A 27,063-nucleotide genomic window follows, 5' to 3' on the forward strand; every position below is an offset into this window, starting at 1 on the left:
AAAATATACTAATCTAAAATGGGTGGTTTTATTAATGTTTAAACAAATTGCTAAATACAGATGTGTACAGACAAATTTGCACGTATTTATTATATTAAGATAAAAAATTACATATTTAAAATCTCAATCTGTGTTCTAAATCAGAAATTTTGGCACCCTGTGCTTATTTATCATAGCAATAAAGATTCAAGATTTAAAAAGATTTGCTGCACATTCACTTAACATACGGGACATATTTACTGTTCATTTACTGCAGAATAACTCAAAATCCCACTGCTATACATTCGACATTCACCAAATTAAACATTTACAATCATGATATTCTCAGCATTATATATATTGTGAATGTTGTTGGTGAATGCCAGGAAATCCAGTATTGTGATTGCACTTGAATTCAACAGAGCGTTTTAAATATAACCTACAAAAAGCTATATATTGTCAAACATATAAAAAAAAATCATTGCATGATATAGTGCATAGATATTAAAATCACTCTTATAATAAAAAAAAAAAAATCTGATTGCTGTGACTAATCTAGAAAATAATCAGTAAAACATATAGTATTCAAGCCAGAGTATTGCTAAAAGAATAAAAAAATTTCAGTTAAATTTTCTTTTGATTACATTTATAAAATTTTCTATTAATGTACGGTACTTTCCTTTCTGTTTTCTTAGCTCAGTTTTGCAGCATTTTCCCATAGAGATTCAATGGGTCTATGAAATGCAAGTTCAGTCTACCGAGACAAATAAAGCAATATCTAAACTAGTGCCTAGGGTACTATAGCTGCCAAACACAAACACCCATCCAATCAGTACAATGATATATATATATATATATATATATATATATATATATATATATATATATATATATCTATCTCAGTGAAGCGGGGAGACCAAAGCGTCATCTAGTTTAGATCAGACATCATGTAACATTTATATCTCTTCCCGCATAATTGTAAAATGCAATACATTTGCAGATTACCAAAGTGCTCTTCATGCATATCATACAATTTGCCACATTTATATTAAATATGTTAAACTGGACCTATGCGGGAATCAAAAAAAAATGTACATTTATGGTGCAGTCTGCCAATAACATTAAAGCAGCTGTAAAGCTTTTTTTTTTTTCCCTAGAATAAAAAAGATGGTATACTTCTTGCTCTATGAAATGGTTTTGCAAAGAGTGGGCTCTTACCGCCTCTTCAGGGGTCCCCTGCTTTTGCTCTCTGCTCCTCCTCTTCTCCAAGTGCCCCCCACAGCAAGCTGCTTTCTTTGGAGGTACTTGTGTTGGCACACTACCGAGCCAGGCTGTGTGAATCCATAGCCACACAAAGCGTGGTTTGGCTTGCCCCTGCTCCCTCTTCACAGGCTTATATTGACAGCAGCAGGAGCCAATAGCTCTCAATGCCTTCAAAGCTTCCTGTGAATAAAGGAGGAGGGCAGAAATGCTTCCGCATATGGGACAGTGCTAGAATGAGAGATGACCCAGCACTTACGAGCTTGGGGATGGGGGGGAGGGGGGGTGGTGACAGTGTGTAGCTGCTACTGAAAGGTTTTCTACCTTAATGTAGGGAATACGGCAAAGTGGTTGTAAAGGCTTTTTTCTACCTTAATGCATTCTCTGCATTAAGGTATGACACCTTCTGTGTTCAAAAATCCCCCCCCCCCAATCCCTCCTAGATACCCTAAATACTTGATCCAGTGCTCCCCCAAGAACAGTGGTTTTCTCCTCTCTCTCCCCATTGGACATGGAGAAATTGGTTCCTGCTGCTGTCAATCACAGTCTGTGAGTAGAGAACGGGGGGGGGGGGGTCTGAGCCATGCTGCATGTGTCAATGGACACACAGAGCCTGGCTTGGGATTGAACCCTGCAGGAGTGTCCCATGGCAAGCAACTTGCTACTGGGGCACTCAGAAGGGGGGAGGAGCCAGGAATGCCGTGGGGGACCCCAGAGAATGAGGATCGGAGCTGCTCTGTGCAAAACCAAAAAAGGCAATTTTTTCGGAGTGTGGCTGTCCAGAAATACTTCCTAGTTATCACTGCTGCCCAGCCTGGAACTGAGGGAACATTCAGTACAGATGAACAGAACAACCATAACCAAATAACTGATTACCATTGCTCAAATGTGAGTGTATTTTAAAGCAAATTAAAGCTCTTTTAAATGGTTTCTGTCCACCCACCATCAAATGAAAGTGGGGTGGTGCAGCTCTTGTTCTGGGCTGCCATCATATGAACGGGGGCGCGCAGCACGGCGATCATGGCCATACCATGTTGCTAGGACACAGTGCGACCCCAATCTGTGTAAAGAGCCTGTGTCAGTGACTCTTTAACCATGTGATCGGCTGTGTCCAATCACAGCCGGTCACATGTAAAGACGGAGATGCCGGTAATCGGCACGCCTTGCCTCACACTGACAGAGTGTGAGGAGAGGAGAGCCAAACAGCGGCATCTCCTCACAGGGGACAGCTAGGGAAGTAATCAGGGCACTGATCATCAGTGCCCTGATTACAATATATAAATAAAGTGTAAAAAATGGAGTGCCCACCAATGCCAGCATACAGTGCCCACCAATGCCAGTGATCAGAGCCCACACTGCCCACAAGTGCCACAAATCAGTGCCCATTAGCCATCCCAGTCAGTGCTGGTAATTAGTGCCGCCTATCAGTGCTGCCCAACAATGCCCATCACTGCTGTCCACCAATGCCCATCAGTGTCGCCCATTAGTACCACCTATCAATGCCCATCAGTGCCCATGTATACTGCCTATCCATGCCACCTATCTGTGCCACCAGTGCCGACTATCAGTGCCCGCCACTGCTGCCTTTCAGTGACAATCAGTGCCACCTAACAGTGCCCATCAGTGCCACCTATCAGTGCTCATAAGTGCCAACTCATCAATCCCCACCAGTTCAGCCTATCATTGCCCATCGGTGCTACCTCATCAGCGCACATCAGTGAAGGTGAAAAATTACTTAGTTACAAAATTTACTGACAGAAAAAAAGTAACACAAACTTTTTTTTTCCAAAACTTTGGTCTTTCTTTTTTTGTAAAAAATAAAAACCCCAGCAGTGATTAAATACCACCAAAAGAGAGCTCTATTTGTGTGAAGAAAATTATAAAACATTTGTTTGGGTACAGTGTAGCATGGCCCCGCAATTGTCATTCAAAGTGCGACAGTGCTGAAAGCTGAAAAATGGCTTGGGCAGGGGTGTTCGTGCTTGGTAGGCAAGTGGTTAAACTAACTTATTATGCTCAGAGCGGTGCTGCTCTCTCTCTCTCTCTCTCCCTTCCTTTCTCTCATAATCATAGTCTCTTCTCTCCTGAGCTGTCTGCCGCTTCCAACTTCTACCAGAACCTTTAACACAGGTCTAGATCCAGAAAGAAAAATGGATTAAAACTTCCAAACATTAAATGGGCTCTATTATTATTTGTACTGTTATTATTATCACCTATTTATCTCACCATTGACCCCTGCCAGTGCTCCATTCTAACCACCTTACTGGAAGTACCTGGAGCCAATCATAGCAGATATAACCTGTCAGTGATTACTTAGGGAGGCATATGGATGGATAGCCATTCCCAGATAGCTGCATAGTAATCAAGGTTGAACAGATGCAAAAGTTCAGTAAGCAAGGTATTATATGAATGTAGGACTCACAGGCAGCAGAGGATTGTAAAGGCAGCGCTGTGCAGCACTGCTGAAACAGCTGATAAAAGGCTCCAATAATCTCTCCTTGTGGCTGAGTTGCAAAACATGTACCTCCAGAGGGGAATCAATCCCGGATTTTGGGTAGTGGAGAGATGTTGCTGTGATGGCTGGCCGGCTGCTGCACCATAATACAACTCTCATATCCTGCTGTTCCTGAAGCGCAGTCCGTGCCATGGAATAGCGCAAGGCAATATGGTGATCTAGGCTGATACCTGGAATGGTGTCTAACATTCAGAGGAGTGACGTCAATGCATTTCACTGGGAAACCCCAGCTTCTTCAGGACTAGCACCACCTAGTCCTGAAGACTAAAAAATACTAAAATTGTGTATATATATACACAATTTTTATCTCAGCTTCAATTATCTCATAAGGGAGTCAGAGCAACCATGTGTTTTACCCAGACAGGAAGTGTGTGTCATAGATAGTATTAACCCCCACAGGGGTGGGATCATAACAGATGCAGCATCTCCATTTTTGATGGTGCACGTACAGCATACTTAAAACATCAGCAAAATGCATAGAAGCACATTATTTATAATTACTAAAGACAAAAACTAAAATTAATACGTAACCAGAATGAAAGATCAAAAAAAATGTGCAATAAAAAAAAAAAAATTACAAAAAATTACGAGAAATTTCCAGAAAAGACAAAAGATGAAAAAAAATGAAAAATTTAATTAAAATAGAATTAATAATGAAATCATGACTTAAAGAGGAGAGACAGTTTTAAAAAAAAAAATTAAAAGTCAGCAGCTGCAAACACTGTAGCTGCTGACTTTTAATAAGCAGACTTACCTGTCCAGGGCGCCCACCATGTTGGCTGCCCGAGGCTGACCCGTCCCTCGGCTTCCGGGTCCCGGCACTGCCATTTTAACTAAGGGAAACAGGCAGTGGAGCCTTGGGGGGGGAGGAAAAAGGGAGGGTTTGGAGGGCACAAACACCCAAGCCATAGAACACAACTAGGCAAAAAAAAAAAAATGTTTTAAATTGTTTATCTAAAGAAACCAATTAATCTAACAAAACGTGGAGGTTTAATTCTCTGTTGAGTCCATCCGGAATCATAACATTAAATTCATAAATCTAGAATTTCACTTTTTGGAGAAAGATTTTATCAAAGTCACCCGTCTTACTGAGTTGTAAAATCTAGATTCCCTTAACCTCCCTGGCGGTATGATTATTTCAGATTTTTGATGCTCAAAGTGGTACAATTATTTTGCATAGAAATTTTGCCTTTTATATTGTAGGCCTGTAATTCTTAGGAATAACACACTTAAATCTGTCCAAACAAGTGTCTAGTAGACAGCCCGGGTATGATAAATTTTGAAATACAAAATCATAAATTATAATATAATAAATAACTATAAATAATTGTAACAAATAATAATAATATAATAATAATAAAAATGATTCAATAATGTAATCAAATCAAAAACACAGAAATTTTCTCAGTTGAAGAATTGTTGCTGTCGTTACTTTCAGTGTTTGATGACAAATTTCCCCACAAATCAGTATCGCTCAATTCTGCAAGTGATTCTAATTTATTATAACTGTTTTCTAGCTGGTCTAAAACTGCTTTTGATGTAAAGGGACATTTTTGGTTGCTATGGACAATCCCCAGTTTACAGGCAGAAAGAACAGTATTTATAATATAAAACTGCATGCAGGGCACTGGACAAAACACTAGGGACAAAGGGGATGTGAAATTAGTAATGTAATCTGTAAGATTACAGTGTACTGTATATATCGTGTGTTTCACCTTGTGAATTTGGCACCGTGCTCCGCCCACGTGAGTCGTAATGCTAGCAGGAACGGAGCCCGGCTCTGTTATACATGGAGTGGAGACATGACTCGCTCACAGAGCGGGGAGGACTTTCTGTATCCCAGGGGCAAGGTAAGTAACTGTGCCTGGATCCTGCGATGTTATTCCGAGTGTGGCTCGGGGTTACCGCTTTTGGTACTGAAAATCCACCCTGAGCCACACTCGAGAATACCGTCAGGGAGGTTAACCATCAGTCCATCAGGTTTGGACTGATGGTGCAAAAGGAAATGCTGAGCCAAAGGGCTTTTCGGTTCCTTGTGTTTAATATCTCCAAGATGCTCACCAATGCAGACACGCAACTGACGCTTTGTCTTCCCTATATAAAACGTGTTACAGGGACACTGTAGACTATAGATTACATTTGTAGCGGCACAATTAACAAGGCTTTTGATCTTATAGATTTTAGTGTTATCCGCATATGTGAACACCTTGGTACGTTCAACAAAATGACAAATCTGACAATGCCCACACAAAAACATCCCCTTAGATCTTGGAAAGGATGTTAACCAAGAATCATCGGATGACCTGATATATTCAGATTGTGTGAGCATGTAAGATAGATTTGGAGCGCTCCGTGCAGTCATATGTGGGTATTCCCCCACTATGGCAGACAGAGAAGGACAACGGGACAATGTAGACCAGTGCCTCTCAAGGATCTCCCTCAACTCAGATCACTGCAATGCATACTGGTTGATGAATGTCACTGATTCACATTGTGTAGCACGACCCAGGGGAGACAGTGAAGAGGTACTTTGTTCCATCAAAGAGGATCTTTTTACATCTTTTTACATCGGCAGACCACGGCTCTCTGGGGAGCAATCACGGGTGGCTGGTGGACATTGCGTTTGCCGGACCCGATGATTGGCTCCCCCTCTGGCCAATGATAAGACTTCTCATTGTTTTTAAATGTTTTTAATCCTTTAATACAAGTGCACTGGCATTCTAACATGTAGTCCCAGAGGAAAGGGTCACAGGTGTGTTCACAGCCTAGCACACGTCCCCATTATTTTACTTCTGGTTCTCTGGTATTTTACACCCCATTGGTTTGTCCCATCACATGACTTGACAAAGCGTTAGATGCAAAACATGTTGTCACGGTGATGGGACGTTTACGTCTGCCTCCCTGGGCCTCCTCCCACTTCTCCCATTGGTCTCTACTGGGTCCCTCAGCGCAGGGCGAGTGACGTCATCGCCAGATGCTGCGACCATACATAGCCACAACTGGGACATTTGTGTAGCCTCCAACCGGCTATACACCACCCTTGGAACGGATCAGAGGTGCCCCGATTACCGTACGCTCTGCCACCTGGGTCCAATATCATCCATACTCACAATACAGTCCCACAGTGACACACCGAGGTCCCTTCCATCCAGGGACAGGCATGGCCAAATGGAAAATTAGGATCTGTAGATAGTAACTGCAGTCTCAAAGGCCAGTATTCTATGTAAGTTTGCTAATTCATTGCAATAAATCCTTTTTATCAATCAACCTAGAGAGGCTGTTGATATCACTAAGTCTGAACTCTAATTTCTCCCACTATCATGGAGTTTACTAGTATAGAGTCTAAAGACTTTATGGGACATATTACTGCAGCTGTCACCAACAGCACTCGGTCATGCTAGGTTGACAGCGGGGTGAGGTCCCAATCATGTGACCTCTGTGTGAGCCAATTACAGCGGTCACATGACAGAGAAGCTGCACTTCCAGGCTTTTTATAGGGTCACGAGGAGGCAGCTTTAGGGGGGTTTAATCTGGACACAGCTCCACAAAAGATTTGTACCAAACAATATAGACAGACACAAAATTGAATATCGGGGAGGCAGAGAGAGACAGACAGAGAGACAGACGTACAAACAGAGATCAAAAACAAAAGAAAGACACAGTTATACACATATCAGGCAGAGTCATCGTAGGGTCAGAAAGAAAACATTCTTTAGCAGAAACACTTTTACTTTTTACCGGGGTACTGAACATTGCCCTAAAGGGACAGATTCCAAAGCAAGACAATAACAAAAAAAAAATAGCTGGGAGCAGCAATTGTAGTATTGCTAATATTAAAAATTCCAAATTCCAATAAATAACATGTATGTCCTAAAAATGCAGCGCTAAATAAAATTACCATGTGCAAAACACCATATATGACATAGTGTAAAACCTTTAAAGTGAATAGAAAATCCAATCAAAATATTATTCAATCCAACAATGTCCTTATGCAATAATGCAAAATATATTATATTCATAAAGTGCAAAGTTCATAAATTGTTCACTAAAGAGCTCCTGTGCAAACAGTTCATGCATACCAGTGGCCCACACTGGATAGACCAATCCTGATGGCGCAATGCTTAGACATTCACCGTTGTGACACCTTCCCCATAAATTAGATGGGGGCTTACCAGCAGGGCCGCTGATAGGCCAGTACAACTGGCCCTGTTGTACCGGGCCTGACCAGCAGGGGGGCCCAGGCAACCTTAACAGAAAACAAATTAATGTAATGTAAAAACCTCCATGACCTAACATCGTCCCCCAACCCCCCCCCCCCCCCCCGGCAACGATCATGTAGGTGGCGGCAGGGAGAGGGACTATTTCTCCTATTTTGGGGCGCGGAACAATGTCAGAATGTCTCTTCCGTGCACACTCCTCATGCTGGCTTAAGTCCCGACCAGCGCGTATGCTGTAGTGTCTTCCCTGGCGCTGCGGAGTGATTCCTCCCCCTCTGCTCTGTTCCTCACTCTGCCTGAGAGTAGAATCAGTGAGGCGACTGGCGGCGCCAGCGGTAGAAAAAAAAAAGAAGCAGCTGACATCTGAATCAGATAGTTTGTGGACACTCCAGTCCAGGCAGCAGGACCAGGGAGGAAGTGACTCCTGGGAACCGTCTAACAGGTGTGTGCTTGCTTGGGGGGAGGATTCAAGATCTACTACTACTGCAGCAGCATCTATACATTACAGCATTGGTGGCATGGGTGGCACTGTCTCTGCAGGCAGCACATGCGGTATGGGCCATAATGCATGTGCTGCCTGCAGACAGTGCCACCCATGCCGTAATGTGCTGCAGACAGTTCTACCCATGACGCTATTGCCATAGTGCATGTGCTGCCTGCTGAGACAGTGCCACCCATGCTGACAATGGCATTATGCCATTGGCGGCATGGGTGGCACTGTCTGCAGCACAATATGGCATGGGTGGCACTGTCGGCAGGCAGCACATGCGTTATGGCATTAGCGTAATGGGTGGCACTGTCTGCAGCATAATATGGCATTGGTGGCATTGGTGACACTGTCTGCAGGTAGCACATGCGTTATGGCCCATACCGCATGTGCTGCCTGCAGAGACAGTGTCACCCATGCTGCCAATGCCGTATTGTGTTGCAGAGACAGTTTCAAGGCGGGGTCTGGGGAGGGGCCACGGGCGGAGCCAGGGTGGGGCTGAAGGAGGGACCAGGGGTGGAGCTGAAGGGGACCCTGTCAGGTAGGCTGTACAGACACCAGCGATCTTCCTTACTCAGGAAGACCATTCAGCGCTTATTGGGATCTCTGATTCTCAGATGGAAACCTGGAATTGTTCCCCCACCAGCCTCACTGTTTTCCCTTATGGTGGCATGATGATCCAGCTCACTGTCTCAGATGGGATGGTGGGGGGAATCATTTAGAGTTAAAATTGGATAAAAAACAAGGAGACACCTCATGGTGTAGTATGGTTTCAACCGTTTTATTTTAAAATCAGTGAACTTACATATAAAACAAAGATGCTGCTGGCTGTAAATTTTTCCACTATAGTCAGTGCTATCCTTCATATAGACATTAATTCAAAAAGGATCTGTGCAGCAGCATGTGTGCATCATCCCTACGATCGCTCCGTTATATGTAACATCAGCAGGGGTATCTCTTTGTGAACGTGCATTTTCACTTAGGGGTGTACTCATTTTTGTTGCTGTTGGTTTAGACATTAATGGCTGTGTGTTGAGTTATTTGGAGGGGACAGCAAATGACACTGTTATACAAGCTGTACACTCACTATTTTACATTGTAGCAAAGCGTAATTTCTTCAGTGTTGTCAAATGAAAAGATATAATAAAATATTTACAAAAATGTCAGGGGTGTACTCACTTTTGTGAGATACAGTATATATTATGTTCACAAATATTTCACATACTTCTTTAAGCATAGAACTTCAAGTACCTGAGCATTAAAATATAAACAGGTACAATTACAAACAATGGGATTCTGTATGTTGAGCATACTCAGGAGTAGGGAAACACTACAAAATGCTCAGGTGCTAACAGTGCAAAATGCAGCCTAAGTAGCCTAAGCAGTGCATTATGGTTTTTAAAAAGTTCGTCCTGGAAAACCTTCACAAAAAGTCACTGAGACCACAAAGTAGTGGCAAACCCAAACCTCACCCCTATTCCGGGACTAAGAATAGTCTATGTGCTCTGTAAATGTGTAAATTTAGTAAATATCATAGCAGTGATGTAACTAATTTAATGATGTCTATGGAAAGATTATGAGCAGCTCCAGGGAAAGAAATCATGAAGAAATGATGCATGTGCTTTGTAAAAATGGTGGTTAAATACTGTAAATAACCATAATAGTGATGTCATTACTTGTCATTTTCTTTTTAAGAAAGACATGTTTTATTTTTATTGCTTAAAGTGTGCCATGTACTGATATGAGTCATGTAAATGTCAAGTTCTAATAAGTAACAACTGTCCAAATAAATTTTTGAGTGGCTGTGTATACATAATGAATTGTTGCAAGGCTTTGAAAACGCAACACTAATAAAATAAAGAAAAACATCTTATATAAAATGTTTCAAAAGAAAACGTTTAAAGTAGTGGTATATGCTTATTGAAAAACCATAAAGGTCCCAGCAAAAAAACAAATCATAACATCAAAAACCCGAAAAAAAAAAGGATCAAGCATATATTGCAACTTCTAAAACACTTGGTGTGAATTGCAAGCCCACAATGATTTTTAAAGCCCAATTACAAAAAGCTTAAACATTCTTCCTTGCAGTTGAACCCATACCGCAAGTGTTAACTGCTTTGTAGGTCTACGGGCATGAAAAAGTAGATTTATTTATCCAAGCCTCCATTCCTCTGCGTTGCTAGACTGGTCCCCATAGTATCTTTTTCCCCATGTTCCAGCAGTCTAAGGTCTTGATGTTAAGAAGACTGACCAAAGCTCTGCATTGTATATGAAGGCGCCAAGGGACAGTCCATTGCTGCAGCATGGGGGGTGCATTATGTGTCACGGGAGCCGAGATTTGGATAAAATTAAACCAATTAGTGCAGTGCTAAATAAATACTACAAATTAATAAAAATAAATAAGGATTGAATAAATGCAATCTCATGTCTAACAAAGTGCAATAATAAACTGCTTTTAGTGCAAAAAAAAACAATAAATGTGCAGTGCAATGTGCTTAATACTCTACACGGTGTCCTTATGCAGTCCAATCCATAACGTGACACAGTGGCGTAACTAGAACCTTCAGGACCCCGATGCAAGAAACCATGAAGGGCCCCCCTGAACCCCAGCCAGGGCCCTTCCCTCCGAGTCCGGCGGTGGAACTCCAGGGCGTGGTCACAGGTATGACCTTTGTGAGCCCCGTAGTTCCACCACTGGTATCAGTAGTTTTTTTTATTATTTTATTTTTTATTTTTATGTCCCCCATTGGGGGACTGTCCCTGTCTGGCTGGGGAGAACAGACATCGGACTGAGCAGCAATGCATGGAGCAGGAGAGGGGTACTCTGAGGAGCCGGCCGAGAACACAGGTCATGCGGGGAATGCACAACTAAAGAGCAGCCAGTGCGATAGTCGAGCATGGAGCTCTGCTAGTCACCCTCCACCTCCACCACCCGTGTGCATGGGGCACTGGTACCCCTAGCTGCCTATGCTGCTGCTGGCCATATGTAGAGGGGGCTGCATGGGCCCCCTGCATCACAGGGCCCGGTTGCGGTCGCAACTGCTGCACCCCCTATAGTTACGCCCCTGATGTGACAGTCTATGATATATTATTTGAAGAATAATTTGTGAAAATCTTCACGCTGCTCCACCTGTGTGCACATAGAATCCTCATGCAACCCTCCACCAGATGTACCCTCACCTTATAGGCTTACTTCAAGCACTTAAATATAGATCAATCCTTTGGGATACTCCTTCTGTTATTCCTCCTTCCTATGGTCTGTTCTTTAACATAGGTCTGGATCAGCATATGGAGTACTCCTTCCTGATATTAGCCAGTAATGTCCATTCTAATATCACTCACATGTAAAGCAATAGAAGCTTCCAATAGTGCTTTATTGTTTTTATATATTTATTCAAATAAAACAACCCAATATATACACTCACATTTCTTATAATAAAACAAAGCCTTGGTATATGAGACCATATGCACCGAGACAATGGTACAGTATCACCTGAAAACCGGTTCTGCAGCACCAGTTAGCCATATTCCCTCTGTCTTTTACACTGGTAACCTATGCCAGGACACTTCCTTGACCCTTATACGTCAGCCCCTCCAGTCCCACCTACTAGTTTCATCACTATCTCGTGACTTCCTTGGGGAGATATTACGAGGCAAATATTTTTCTCATCCACAAAAGGGCTACGATATATCTATTAGAGATTACTATTATTAAATGTCTGTGTGGTCTCCTCTATGTGGGGGAAACCACACAGAAAATAAAGGATCGCATTGCGAGACATAAGTATTCCATCAGGGACAAACTAGAAAATCTGCCTTTATTGAGACATTTTGTAGATAAAGGTCATACAGTCTCCCAATTTAGATTCATGGTGATTGACGGGGTTTCAAGAAAAAGACGGGGTGGTAATAGAGAATTAGAGCTTAAAAAGAAAGAAGTCCATTGGATACATCAGCTTGAAACCCTTCAACCCAAGGGGTTAAATTCAGACTTTGATCTGTATTTATTTCTTTAATGTTGCTTTTCTTGGTTATTGTATATTTTTTCTTGTTTTATGTTATGTTATTTTTTGGTCAGAAATCATATGTGTAATTTTGATCAATTGCACTTTATTACATATGTGCATGTGTGTGCATCTTTAGGCAAACACCTTCACATATGTATACACACATGTAGTATTCTTATTATTATCAATAATACCATTATTGTTATTTTCTTTTTTATTTTGTTCTTTTGTATTCAGGAGTTCGATCGATTGATATATTCTGTGAAGTGTGGGAAACAGTCATACCTGTTTTTTTTTTTCGTTCCGGGATCCTTTTTGTATAATAGATTTTGGACTTTTATTATAATGTGTCTTAGAGCCAGTGATTAATTGATTCCACACAGGCTGGTTGATTACTTAATAGTATGCAGATGTAGCTGCTCTATATAAATTGTACCATGTATGTCACTATTTATAAGCACCATGTTTTGAAGAAGGGCGTGATCTGTATTAGCCCAAAACTGTTAAGATGATGGCCTATACACTTTGGATGTTTTGATCACTTTTTCATTTTTAATTTTCAAATTTTTTGTGCAGCAATCCCTTTTTGTTATTTCCTATAATATAAGCCTTTGGGAGAGCTTGATTGCTTGCACTTGTTACTTCGACCGACGTGCACCTCATCCTTCTGAATATGTATATTGATACACCACCTGAAGTGTATTATATGCTGTACACACATATTTACACTACACTGAATGCAGAGTATATATATATATATATATATATATATATATATATATATATATATATATATATATATATATATATATATATAAAATCTCAAAACACACACAGTAGACTGTATATATTTATTATTTATGGTCGAAGCCCTATGGCTGATACGTATCAGAACAAGACAAACTTACCATAAGATTTACCATTTGAAATGGACCTGAAGTGTGTCCTGGTTTAATGGATGGTATACCAAAATAAAGGGGCATACCCAAGATTAGAAATGAATATTCTTGAAGAGAAATGATTTGAGAAATGCCCTTACAAGGGGATGGGAGGGTGGGTATCACGCACAGGAAACCAACAAAGACCACAGGCGAGTGGGCTGGTTAAATACCCCCCGGGCTCCTCCCATAAATTCAGGCCACCATACTGGCCTTCCTAATTATGGTCGAATGGTCAAGACAAACTTACCATAAGATTTACCATGTGAAATGGACCTGAAGTGTGCCCTGGTCTAATGGACGGTATACCAAAATAAGGGAGCAAAAACACTCAGGTAGGGGTAAAAGTTCTTTATTAATTTCCAGTCTTATTCATTGAGCAAGTTGGCTGAATGCCCGTGACATCTCCACCTGAGGATTAGGGATATACCGGGTGAAGCAGGCCGACTTCTACCTGCCTAGTCTTTTAACAACGTGATCTGGGACCCCATGCCGGGATGCAGTTGAGGCTGCTCCGATACGGAAAGAGTGGTCAGAGTACTCACCGGGGTTGAGATGTAAGTTACAAAGGAGAATCCTCATGTGTTTCATAAACTGGCAGGTACTCAAATATTTGACCGGAAAGGGTAGAAGGGGACTAGAGTCTGGCTGTTCAGGCAGGAGTGAGAGTAGGTGATTAGGTATGGTAACTGGACACCAAGCATTGTTAGTCTTATAGAGATGGATGTCTACCCCTCAGCCTGCCTGCTGGGTTTTAGATACCGTGAGGTGAAGAACAAAATGGTCTTAATAGTGAACCAAGTGACGTCTGCATAGGACTAGACTGCCTGAGTTGTTATAGGTGAACTCACTAGGTCGCAAGAACCCGTAGTAGGCCAAGTAAATGGCCGCTTGTATGACCAGGCTTGGGAGAACGCCAAATGGGGAACTGGCAAGCATAGTAGACATATCTCTAAAGATGGTACTCATAATAGGAAGACGTTTGGCTTTAACTACCGGCTGCCGCTTCTGGATGCTGCGCAGGACGGCTCGGATCGCATGGGATGCGAACACGGATGGTTTTGCAGGATCTTGAAATGCCAGAAAGTGCTGTATGCCGGCTAAGTATAGCCAGATAGTGTTGTAGGATAGGACCAACTGACTATGGCAATATGAGACAAAAGCCAGTATGTGCCTGGCGTCTGTCGTGTTCCCGCTGAGCAGGTAGCTAGGAATTTGTTAAACATGTCCCAAGCTATACGGTAGGCTTTGAGTGTGTTATGGGACAGAGACTGGTTGATGAGCTGAGTGGCTCCATGCAGATGCTTCTCTAGTCCTGGGTCAGCTGAGACAAAACCGGGATAGGGGCTGATACTGGATCGGCTTCAGGAATCTGCCGGAAGAAGGAGATGAAATTAAGGCGATACAGTGCATCTGCTGCAAGGTTGTATTTACCTGGGATGAATGTACAGTGAACATTAAATTGATGCTGCAGCCTGGGTAAGAAGGACATCACGAGAGCGACTTGGGCCTGCCTTTATTAATAATATCAGCCGTGGCCTGAATGTCGGTGGTGAAGCCTACTCTTTGTCCTGTCCAGATAGGACCCCAGAGCTGGGCGGCTGCTACGATCGGGTATTGCTTGAAGAGGGAGGAAGTCCGGCTAAACTCGGTGATTAAAAGTATCTGTGAAGGCCAGGGTCTAGCAAACCAATGGTGGGCAAAAATTGTAGCGAATTCTGTGGAGGCTGTGGCATCTGTCACCACCTGCGGTGACAGGGGTGAGATAGAAGGTATGAACATAGATATGCCATTCCTGGTGGAAAGGAACTCCTCCCACATCGATAAGTCTGCTATAGCTGCGGTGTGCAGGCTGAGGATCTGATCGGGGACTTCTGCCTGTGAGAGATAGACCAACAGGCGTGAGATGAAGGCCCGACCCTGGGGAATGATCCACATGGCGAAATTAAGCATGCCCAATAGAGACTGGAGCTGTTTTTTCGTACACCCTCTCGTATGGATGAACTCTTGGAGAAATGACCTAATGCGGGTCAATTTGTCAAGGGGAAGGCTGGCCTGCATGGATCAAGTGTCCAGGTTGACTCCGAGAAAGGTGATGGAGTGTGTTGTTCCGTCAACCTTGTGTTCAGCAATGGGGACATTGAGATTCCCAAAGATGACTCTAAACTTGTTGAGGTCTCCTGGTGGCACACCAGGCTGCTCTATTAAAAAGAAGTCGTCCAGGTAATAGATAACTTCCTGGTACTGAGCTTTGTGTAATAAAATCCATGTGAGAGATTGTGCAAACGTGTCAAAGAGCCAGTGGCTGCTCTTAGAGGCAAATGTCAGATTGGTAGCGAAATAGTACACGCCTCTCCATTTAATAGCGTGCTAACACCAGAGGGATGGGTGGATAGGCAAAAGCTTAAAGGCATCTGAGATATCAGCCTTGGATAGCCATGCGCCTGTGCCTGCTTTAAGGATGGCCTGGATTGCCATGTCAACTGAGGCGTAATTCAAGGAGAACTCTTCAAAGGGGATCAGGGAATTCAGGCTGGGAACGTGGGAAGAATGAGGCACAGATAGGTCATACACCAAACTGACTTTATTTGAGAACTTGCCCTTGACAAGCCCAATAGGGCTAACTCTCCAAGTGTTGAAAGGGGGCTGCATGAAGGGGCCTATGACAAAGCCTCGCTCTAATTCAGTTTGTAGCAACTGGTCTATAGCCTGCTGGTTGGTGGCCGCTGAGCGGAGATTCCTGCACTCATAGGTTGTGTGGGGCAGGGAGATGAGGCCGGTGTGAAAGCCTGCTGTAAATCCTCAGATGAGGAAGGTGGCTAGTGAGGGAGTGGGTTGTAAGGTGAGATAGAATCCCAACCACAGGACATCTATACGGCTTAGTCATGAGCTCTTTTGTTTGACCTCACACAGATTTCTCGGATGCGCCCTGTGGCATATGACACAGGCATGAAGCAGGCAGCATTGGCTAAAATTACACGAGCCATAGTTATAATTGTTGCAGATGGCTGCTCCTCCCATAGTCCGAACAGAGCATCCGAACTTGTCTACCTGGGGTTTCTGTACCAGGGTTGATGGGCCTTGAACTGTACCAGAGGCAGAGTGGAACTCAAAGGGGCGACTGACTGCTGCGATGGTGCACCAGGCGGCAGTGTGGGTGGGGGACTGACAGATCACGCACAGTGGCAAGCGCAAGCCGGCAAAATGACGACAGAACAACTCAGTGTCCATGAGGCTCCAATCTGTGGCTGTCTGAAACTGCGCCAGCCTGGCAGCTGCCTTGGCGGAGAAGGAACGATGGTAATCGTAGAGTGAAAACCCTCTGTATTTGTAGCCCAGGTCCACCATGGTGTGGATATATAAGTCCAGCTCTTCCCTTATGCCGGGTGAGCAGGGCCGTCTTTACCACGGGGCAAAAGGGGCATGTGCCCAGGGCCCTGTCATTGTTGGGGGGCCCTGCGCTGCCCGGCGGAGTTCGGCCACCTCTGGTGCTGGTCGCATGCTGGCTCCTCACTACTGTCCCTTGGAAATACACAAGCGCTCCTCCTCCCTCGGGTATACACATTGCTCTATGAGAGAAGAGGAGGAAGGTGGAGGGGACTCCGCACAGAGGAAGCTGCTTCTGGGACTGGCACTCTGGCAGGCTGCACGGACATCAGAGGGCAACATGCTGTGCCTGTGAGTAGCACTTGGGACAGAGGAAAACTGTACTGGAATCCGGGGGGGGGGGGGGGGGGTTGGTTTGTGGGAGGACAGCCTTGTAGAGGAGCTCTGTCCTGGAATCTGGGTGGGAGGAGAGCCGTGAACCCACCTCCCTCTGCACCCACCCCACTCTGCACCCACCCCCCTCTGCACCCACCCCACTCTGCACCCCCCTCACTCTGCACCCACCCCACTCTGCACCCACCCCCCTCTGCACCCACCTTCCTCTGCACCCACCTCCCTCTGCACCCACCCCACTCTACACCCACCCCGCTCTGCACCCACCTCGCTCTGCACCCACCCCGCTCTGCACCCACCCCACTCTGCACCCACCCCACTCTGCACCCACCTCACTGTGCCCCCACCTCACTCTGCCCCCACCCCACTCTTCACCCACCTCAGTCCTGCACTCTGCACCCACCCCCCTCTGCACCCACCCCACTCTGCACCCACCTCACTCTGCACCCACCTCACTCTGCACCCACCTCCCTCTGCACCCACCCCGCTCTGCACCCACCCCGCTCTGCACCCACCCCACTCTGCACCCACCTCACTGTGCCCCCACCTCACTCTGCCCCCACCCCACTCTTCACCCACCTCAGAGCCGTGAACCCACCTCCCTCTGCACCCACCCCACTCTGCACCCACCCCACCTTGCACCCACCTCACTCTGCACCCACCCCACTCTGCACCCACCCCCCTCTGCACCCACCTCCCTCTGCACCCACCTCCCTCTGCACCCACCCCACTCTACACCCACCCCGCTCTGCACCCACCTCGCTCTGCACCCACCCCGCTCTGCACCCACCTCGCTCTGCACCCACCTCGCTCTGCAACCACCCCGCTCTGCACCCACCCCACTCTGCACCCACCTCACTGTGCCCCCACCTCACTCTGCCCCCACCCCACTCTTCACCCACCTCAGTCCTGCACTCTGCACCCACCCCCCTCTGCACCCACCCCGCTCTGCACCCACCCCACTCTGCACCCACCTCACTCTGCCCCCACCTCACTCTGCCCCCACCCCACTCTTCACCCACCTCAGTCCTGCACTCTGCACCCACCTCACTCTGCACCCACCTCACTCTGCACTCTGCACCCACCCCACTCTTGCACTCTGCACCCACTCCACTCTGCACCCACCTCAGTCCTGCACTCTGCACCCATGCCTCACTCTTGCACTCTGCACCCACCCCACTCTGCACCCACCTCACCCCTGCACTCTGCACATAGTGCACCCCTCAATGCTAGTGCAGTTTGGCCACACCCACAATTTGCACTGATGTGTAGTAACCTCTAGAAACTAATCAGTGAGCTATAATGATATGCAGTAACCTCTAGAATCCAATTAGTGATCAGTAATGATGTTCTGTAACCTCTAGCAACTAATCTGTAAGCTGTAATGATGTGTTGTAATCTCTGGCAGCCAATCACAATCCCTGCCTGATCTGCTGCAGTAAACTCATTTTGAGTCTAGCTGGGGGGGCCCAATAAAAATCTTTGCTCAGGGTCCAATCAATATTAAAGATGGCCCTGCGAGGGAAGGCTGAGCATATGACATCCCTCAGCATCCCGAAGGCTAGGACAAACTCTGAGACAGACAACTTCCAGTTGAGCCTAGGGTCTTTGGCCTTGAGGACCACTGAGACATCTCCCCAGGTACAGGCTTTGTTTTCTGCCAGGTCGTGGACAGAAATGAGTAGGGAGGCAAGAGGCAAGAGACAGAGGCACAAAACGGTCCTGCAGCGACTGCGACTGACAAAGAACCAGACTATGGAACATGTACTGAAATGTGGCTAAACAAATATCTGGGGCGCACCGGAACGGTGCAGGTTGGATGTGACTGGATTTGAAATGGAGCGCGGTACGTGACAGTGAATTGAATGAAAAAATCATCATGACAGAGGCATAGATCGATCGGCCGCAACTGCGACTGACGATGAACCGGACTCTTGAGCATGTACTGAAATGAGGCAAAAAAATACCTGGGGTATGTCACAACAAATCGGTGCATAAGGAACCAGATTTGAATCGGAACGTGATACGTGACAGTAAAATGGTAATCGTAGAGTGAAAACCCTCTGTATTTGTAGCCCAGGTCCACCATGGTGTGGATATATAAGTCCAGCTCTTCCCTTATGCCGGGGGAGCAGGGCCGTCTTTACCACGGGGCAAAAGGGGCATGTGCCCAGGGCCCTGTCATTGTTGGGGGGCCCTGCGCTGCCCGGCGGAGTTCGGCCACCTCTGGTGCTGGTCGCATGCTGGCTCCTCACTACTGTCCCTTGGAAATACACAAGCGCTCCTCCTCCCTCGGGTATACACATTGCTCTATGAGAGAAGAGGAGGAAGGTGGAGGGGACTCCGCACAGAGGAAGCTGCTTCTGGGACTGGCACTCTGGCAGGCTGCACGGACATCAGAGGGCAACATGCTGTGCCTGTGAGTAGCACTTGGGACAGAGGAAAACTGTACTGGAATCCGGGGGGGGGGGGGGGGGTTGGTTTGTGGGAGGACAGCCTTGTAGAGGAGCTCTGTCCTGGAATCTGGGTGGGAGGAGAGCCGTGAACCCACCTCCCTCTGCACCCACCCCACTCTGCACCCACCCCCCTCTGCACCCACCCCACTCTGCACCCCCCTCACTCTGCACCCACCCCACTCTGCACCCACCCCCCTCTGCACCCACCTTCCTCTGCACCCACCTCCCTCTGCACCCACCCCACTCTACACCCACCCCGCTCTGCACCCACCTCGCTCTGCACCCACCCCGCTCTGCACCCACCCCACTCTGCACCCACCCCACTCTGCACCCACCTCACTGTGCCCCCACCTCACTCTGCCCCCACCCCACTCTTCACCCACCTCAGTCCTGCACTCTGCACCCACCTCACCCCTGCACTCTGCACATAGTGCACCCCTCAATGCTAGTGCAGTTTGGCCACACCCACAATTTGCACTGATGTGTAGTAACCTCTAGAAACTAATCAGTGAGCTATAATGATATGCAGTAACCTCTAGAATCCAATTAGTGATCAGTAATGATGTTCTGTAACCTCTAGCAACTAATCTGTAAGCTGTAATGATGTGTTGTAATCTCTGGCAGCCAATCACAATCCCTGCCTGATCTGCTGCAGTAAACTCATTTTGAGTCTAGCTGGGGGGGCCCAATAAAAATCTTTGCTCAGGGTCCAATCAATATTAAAGATGGCCCTGCGAGGGAAGGCTGAGCATATGACATCCCTCAGCATCCCGAAGGCTAGGACAAACTCTGAGACAGACAACTTCCAGTTGAGCCTAGGGTCTTTGGCCTTGAGGACCACTGAGACATCTCCCCAGGTACAGGCTTTGTTTTCTGCCAGGTCGTGGACAGAAATGAGTAGGGAGGCAAGAGGCAAGAGACAGAGGCACAAAACGGTCCTGCAGCGACTGCGACTGACAAAGAACCAGACTATGGAACATGTACTGAAATGTGGCTAAACAAATATCTGGGGCGCACCGGAACGGTGCAGGTTGGATGTGACTGGATTTGAAATGGAGCGCGGTACGTGACAGTGAATTGAATGAAAAAATCATCATGACAGAGGCATAGATCGATCGGCCGCAACTGCGACTGACGATGAACCGGACTCTTGAGCATGTACTGAAATGAGGCAAAAAAATACCTGGGGTATGTCACAACAAATCGGTGCATAAGGAACCAGATTTGAATCGGATCGTGATACGTGACAGTAAAATGGTAATCGTAGAGTGAAAACCCTCTGTATTTGTAGCCCAGGTCCACCATGGTGTGGATATATAAGTCCAGCTCTTCCCTTATGCCGGGGGAGCAGGGCCGTCTTTACCACGGGGCAAAAGGGGCATGTGCCCAGGGCCCTGTCATTGTTGGGGGGCCCTGCGCTGCCCGGCGGAGTTCGGCCACCTCTGGTGCTGGTCGCATGCTGGCTCCTCACTACTGTCCCTTGGAAATACACAAGCGCTCCTCCTCCCTCGGGTATACACATTGCTCTATGAGAGAAGAGGAGGAAGGTGGAGGGGACTCCGCACAGAGGAAGCTGCTTCTGGGACTGGCACTCTGGCAGGCTGCACGGACATCAGAGGGCAACATGCTGTGCCTGTGAGTAGCACTTGGGACAGAGGAAAACTGTACTGGAATCCGGGGGGGGGGGGGGTTGGTTTGTGGGAGGACAGCCTTGTAGAGGAGCTCTGTCCTGGAATCTGGGTGGGAGGAGAGCCGTGAACCCACCTCCCTCTGCACCCACCCCACTCTGCACCCAACCCCCTCTGCACCCACCCCACTCTGCACCCCCCTCACTCTGCACCCACCCCACTCTGCACCCACCCCCCTCTGCACCCACCTTCCTCTGCACCCACCTCCCTCTGCACCCACCCCACTCTACACCCACCCCGCTCTGCACCCACCTCGCTCTGTACCCACCCCGCTCTGCACCCACCCCACTCTGCACCCACCCCACTCTGCACCCACCTCACTGTGCCCCCACCTCACTCTGCCCCCACCCCACTCTTCACCCACCTCAGTCCTGCACTCTGCACCCACCCCCCTCTGCACCCACCCCACTCTGCACCCACCTCACTCTGCACCCACCTCACTCTGCACCCACCTCCCTCTGCACCCACCCCGCTCTGCACCCACCCCGCTCTGCACCCACCCCACTCTGCACCCACCTCACTGTGCCCCCACCTCACTCTGCCCCCACCCCACTCTTCACCCACCTCAGTCCTGCACTCTGCACCCACCTCACTCTGCACCCACCTCACTCTGCACTCTGCACCCACCCCACTCTTGCACTCTGCACCCACTCCACTCTGCACCCACCTCAGTCCTGCACTCTGCACCCACGCCTCACTCTTGCACTCTGCACCCACCCCACTCTGCACCCACCTCAGTCCTGCACTCTGCACCCACCTCACCCCTGCACTCTGCACATAGTGCACCCCTCAATGCTAGTGCAGTTTGGCCACACCCGCAATTTGCACTGATGTGTAGTAACCTCTAGAAACTAATCAGTGAGCTATAATGATATGCAGTAACCTCTAGAATCCAATTAGTGATCAGTAATGATGTTCTGTAACCTCTAGCAACTAATCTGTAAGCTGTAATGATGTGTTGTAATCTCTGGCAGCCAATCACAATCCCTGCCTGATCTGCTGCAGTAAACTCATTTTGAGTCTAGCTGGGGGGGCCCAATAAAAATCTTTGCTCAGGATCCAATCAATATTAAAGATGGCCCTGCAAGGGAAGGCTGAGCATATGACATCCCTCAGCATCCCGAAGGCTAGGACAAACTCTGAGACAGACAACTTCCAGTTGAGCCTAGGGTCTTTGGCCTTGAGGACCACTGAGACATCTCCCCAGGTACAGGCTTTGTTTTCTGCCAGGTCGTGGACAGAAATGAGTAGGGAGGCAAGAGGCAAGAGACAGAGGCACAAAACGGTCCTGCAGCGACTGCGACTGACAACGAACCAGACTATGGAACATGTACTGAAATGTGGCTAAACAAATATCTGGGGCGCACCGGAACGGTGCAGGTTGGATGTGACTGGATTTGAAATGGAGCGCGGTACGTGACAGTGAAATGAATGAAAAAATCATCATGACAGAGGCATAGATCGATCGGCCGCAACTGCGACTGACGATAAACCGGACTCTTGAGCATGTACTGAAATGAGGCAAAAAAATACCTAGGGTATGTCAGAACAAATCGGTGCATAAGGAACCAGATTTGAATCGGAACGTGATACGTGACAGTAAAATGATCTCCCATGATAGAGGTAGGAATCGGTGAGGCCACAAACTGTGACTGACAATGATCGGACTCTAGAGCATGTACTGAAATGAGGCCAAAAATAACTGGGGCACGCCGAACGAATCGGTGCATCACGGATGCGACTTGATTCGAATCAGAACGTGATACGTGACCGTGAAATGATTTCCCATGACAGAGGCACGAATCGATGAGCCGAAAACTGCAACTGACAACGATCGGACTCTGGAGCATGTACTGATATGAGGCCAAAAAATCAATTGGGGCACACCAGGATGAAACGGCGTATGACGGATGCAACTAGATTTGAATCGGAGCGTGGTACATGACAGTGAAATTAGTGAAATGATTGAAATGATTGAAATGATTTAGTCATGATGAAGGCACAACTCATTGTGCCGCGATTTTGCAACTGGCAGCAACCTGTCTGTGGAGCATGGTACGGAGGTGAAGAAAACACAATATGAGAAATGTCCATACTAAACGGTACGATACTAATATAACTAAAGTTCGAATCGAAGTGAGGCACGTGAAATGAGAAAAATTTTGTTTACAACAGCGGTGCGATCGAGTGGCTAAAAATACGGCTATGTGTAGGGTCTCTAACGAATGACTCGTAAGTTTGGATATCGAGATTCGTGACAAGATATCTAACAGAATATGAAATGAAGGTCAAATGAAAACCCTACTTGAGACAGCTGAACCAGAGACGTTGTACAAAACACGATCGGGAACGAAAACCACGAGACTTCTGGAGATGGAACTTACGAACGCTAACAAATCTCAAATAATCGGCCTAGTGAAGTAGTATCACGCACACGGGAAACCGTCAAAGACCACAGGCGAGTGGACTGGTTAAATACCCCCACAGGCTCCTCCCATAAATTCAGGCCACCATACTGGCCTTCCTATATATATATATATATATATATATATATATATATATATATATATATATATATATATATATATATATATATATATATATATGAGTATACACTGAATAAATGCAGAGTATATATATATATATATATATATATATATATATATATATATATCAAATACACTGCCACTAACTAAATAACCTGCTTGCCTAATTTAACTCAAGCTATCTCTCCGTCCACGGCAACAACACTACATACACTACTTAGTCCCCATGAGCCATAATTGGCGTGATATCTTTTCACAGGTTGTCCAGGCTAGAACCCTCGTGGAGTCCACCCCATCATCCACCCCACCAGCTTGCATATCAGGCCTCCTCATTCAAGGTTGCATTCTGGATGAACCACCAGCAGATCATAGTGAAAAGAAAGCACTGGCTCTTCTAGAAGATAGATAGGGGCTGAGCCAGTATCACGTGGGCCATCACTTACCTGGGTACATTACTACTAAATAGGAGAGGGGAATCACCCTCTGGCACTCCGCTCTGGGGCGCAGCCCAGATACCCAAGATTCTGGTATTTTCCTGAAATATCAGGATACACCCAAGGAATAGGGGATGTTGGCAGGAATAAATCTGTAACACAGCTATCACGGGATGCAGATATGTTACTAATCAAATAAAACACTCACACAGCCACAATAAGTCATATATAAGCATACTAGGGGGGACCTAACCATATTGAAGAAAGTCAACTGGCAGCTCAGGAAAAAGGAAATGTAATTTACAGCAGTTGGCAGAGACAGGTGAATTACTGTGTATGGGTGGTAGCAAGTGCTTTATATTGACAGAAGACCTCTTGAAGACACCACATGCTCTGAATGTGTTTCGCCCAGACCAGCTTCATCTGAGAGCTACCCAAGGCCTGTTGCTGCTGATATTGTTTATACAACATGCTACCTGGATAAGCATTTCAGAGGTCTTATGTGTTCAGTTTCCAAGAGTAACCATTTCTATCATCATTTGAAGCATTATATATGTAACAACAAGTAAAATATTGACAGGCATAGACTCTTAGCCCTTGTATACACGGTCGGACATTCCAACAACCAAATCTGTCGGATCTTGTCCGAAACTGTTGCATACACACAGTTGGACAAAGTTGTCGGAAAATCCGATCGTACTTAACGTGATGACGTTATTTCGTTAGGACGGGACTAAGTTCAGGCTAGTAGCCAATAGCTTTGGTCTAGTAATTTGATCTGAGCATGGGTGGCACTTTGTCCAATCGGAATTCTCTACACATGATCGGACAAAGTCCGATCGGATCATGTTGTCGGAAAATTTTATAGCCCAGCTGGAAAACTTGATCCGTCGGATACTCCGACGGAAACAGTCCGATGGAGCCCACACACTGCCAGATTATCCGACTACACAGTCCGATTGGACATTGTCCATCGGAATGTCTGACCGTGTGTAGAAGGGCTTGCAGGTAACAATTTTTCCTTGGATGTAAATTGCACACTCCATAGACAGCTAGCTAATCCTCTGCATGCCACAGGGCAGCTTCATTTTGTTGTGATTTACATGTATTTTTGACAGGTTTGCAGCACGATTTGGCCACTAGAAATCATAGAAATGTCAAATGCAGTCAAAATGTAGTCAAGTGCAATATTTTATGGTTTAAATCAATGAAAGACATTGAGCGAGCACAGAAACTATCTTGAATATAGATTTTTTTTTGCTCTATTTGTACAGAACAAATATAAATGCATTTTAACTTGCCAAAATATTATGCACATTTCTTGTAAGTACATTAAGTACACCTATAATCGTATGCTATTTGGACTGTTAGCAGGGAATGGATAGGCTGTGGAAATTGTCCATCTGCCAGAGCGCGTAGAGCAGCCTTTCTCAACCAGGGTTGTGTGGCTGCTAGGGTTCCTCTGTAGGTTGCTAAAAGGCTCTTTGAGCAATGAGCAACTTCTGCCCTCTTCACAGATAAATAACCACAAACAACAATGATCTTTTTACCTATCAGTAACGGAGGAGGGGGGTCCTCCCCAATTACCAGAAGTATAAGGAGCATTCTTCTTAGAGTCTATATACCGTGTCTATATATTGTCTATATACTGAGCGCTCTATACTGTGAGCTACAAATATTATAATTATTAGCAGGGGTTCCCTGAGACCATAAGTTATTTCAAGGGTTCCTCCATGTTAATGTTGAGAAAGACTGACATAGAGTATGTAGAAGAATACATGATGGCCAGCACTGAAATTATGTGCAAACTGTCTTTATAGGCATTGAATTGTAAGAGGATCTTTGCAGGACAGCATCTGATATCAGTGGCTCAATGTTCTCTGTGTGATGCCGAAAAAGTGATATGTGTATAACTGCTGCTGACTGATAGTAGTATGATAGTAGAAAGTTTGTTGCTTTAAATACACATATTCACCATATAAAATCAGCAGATGACACATTTGTAAGTGTCCCATAGCTAAACAAAAATCAAGATCTAAATTTCTGCAAATTAATTTTATGTATCATATATTTTTCTTTTTGCTATCTCAACGATTACAAAAAGAACACCATTTAGATGATTTCTTATAAGTAGCTGTTATAATTGTTGAGCTAGAAACAAATAAACTGCAATTTGGTAGAGGTAAGTGTTATTTCTTCTAATGCAAAATGACAGTAGGAAGTGTAAGTGGAAATGTTTACTCACTCTGTTACATAAAGTTCTAACGTGGAAGTCATCCGCGTTGCATGACAGACGTAGTGAGCTTCATATTCTCCTAGGAGACTCAGTGGTTAATGGAAATGGACTTCAAATTCAGAGACTAAATGGGAAGAGACAGTTGGGGGGAGGGGGTTGCGTAAATAGTATGCACAGGACGTTAAATGAAGAATGTGTTTTTGTTGTCTTACATTTTTTTTTCTTTTACTTTTAGCTTCATATTTTTACAATGTGTTATTTTAATATATTATTTAATTAAAGAAATACTTTCATTTCATTTCCTTTTCTGCTCATATTTTCATGTATATTTGGATATTTTATTTATTTACCTTTTTACCCATTTACTAAACTTTCCTTGCACTCTTATATCACTAAGTGGCAGATCAGACTGTGCAGCTTTTTATATTTTGGGATTGGTAAGAGCAGAGTATAGTCCCTAACCAGGAAACATCTGCAGCTTCATTATTACATAGATTACAGTTATTCATCCTGGAGAAGAGATGCTTAAGAGGGAATAGGATTACAATGTACAAATATATGAACAAGGGAAGAAGGGATG

At 45.6% G+C, this 27,063-nt stretch overlaps 1 protein-coding gene across 1 annotated transcript in view; it reads right to left on the reverse strand.

Moving 5' to 3' along the window:
- LOC143982233 (granulocyte-macrophage colony-stimulating factor receptor subunit alpha-like) overlaps window positions 1–26,589 on the reverse strand; it is a 105,145-nt gene extending 78,556 nt beyond the window's left edge. Inside the window, exon 1 of the mRNA XM_077480778.1 lies at window positions 26,493–26,589. The gene's annotated coding sequence lies outside the window, so the exon portion shown is untranslated. The remainder of the gene's footprint in view (window positions 1–26,492) is intronic.
- Between the last annotated feature and the right edge of the window lie 474 nt (window positions 26,590–27,063).

The sequence above is a fragment of the Lithobates pipiens genome, unplaced genomic scaffold, assembly GCF_037356315.1.
Source record: "Lithobates pipiens isolate NorthernLeopardFrog02 unplaced genomic scaffold, aLitPip1_a1.2 Scaffold_16, whole genome shotgun sequence".
Lineage (NCBI taxonomy): Eukaryota > Metazoa > Chordata > Amphibia > Anura > Ranidae > Lithobates > Lithobates pipiens.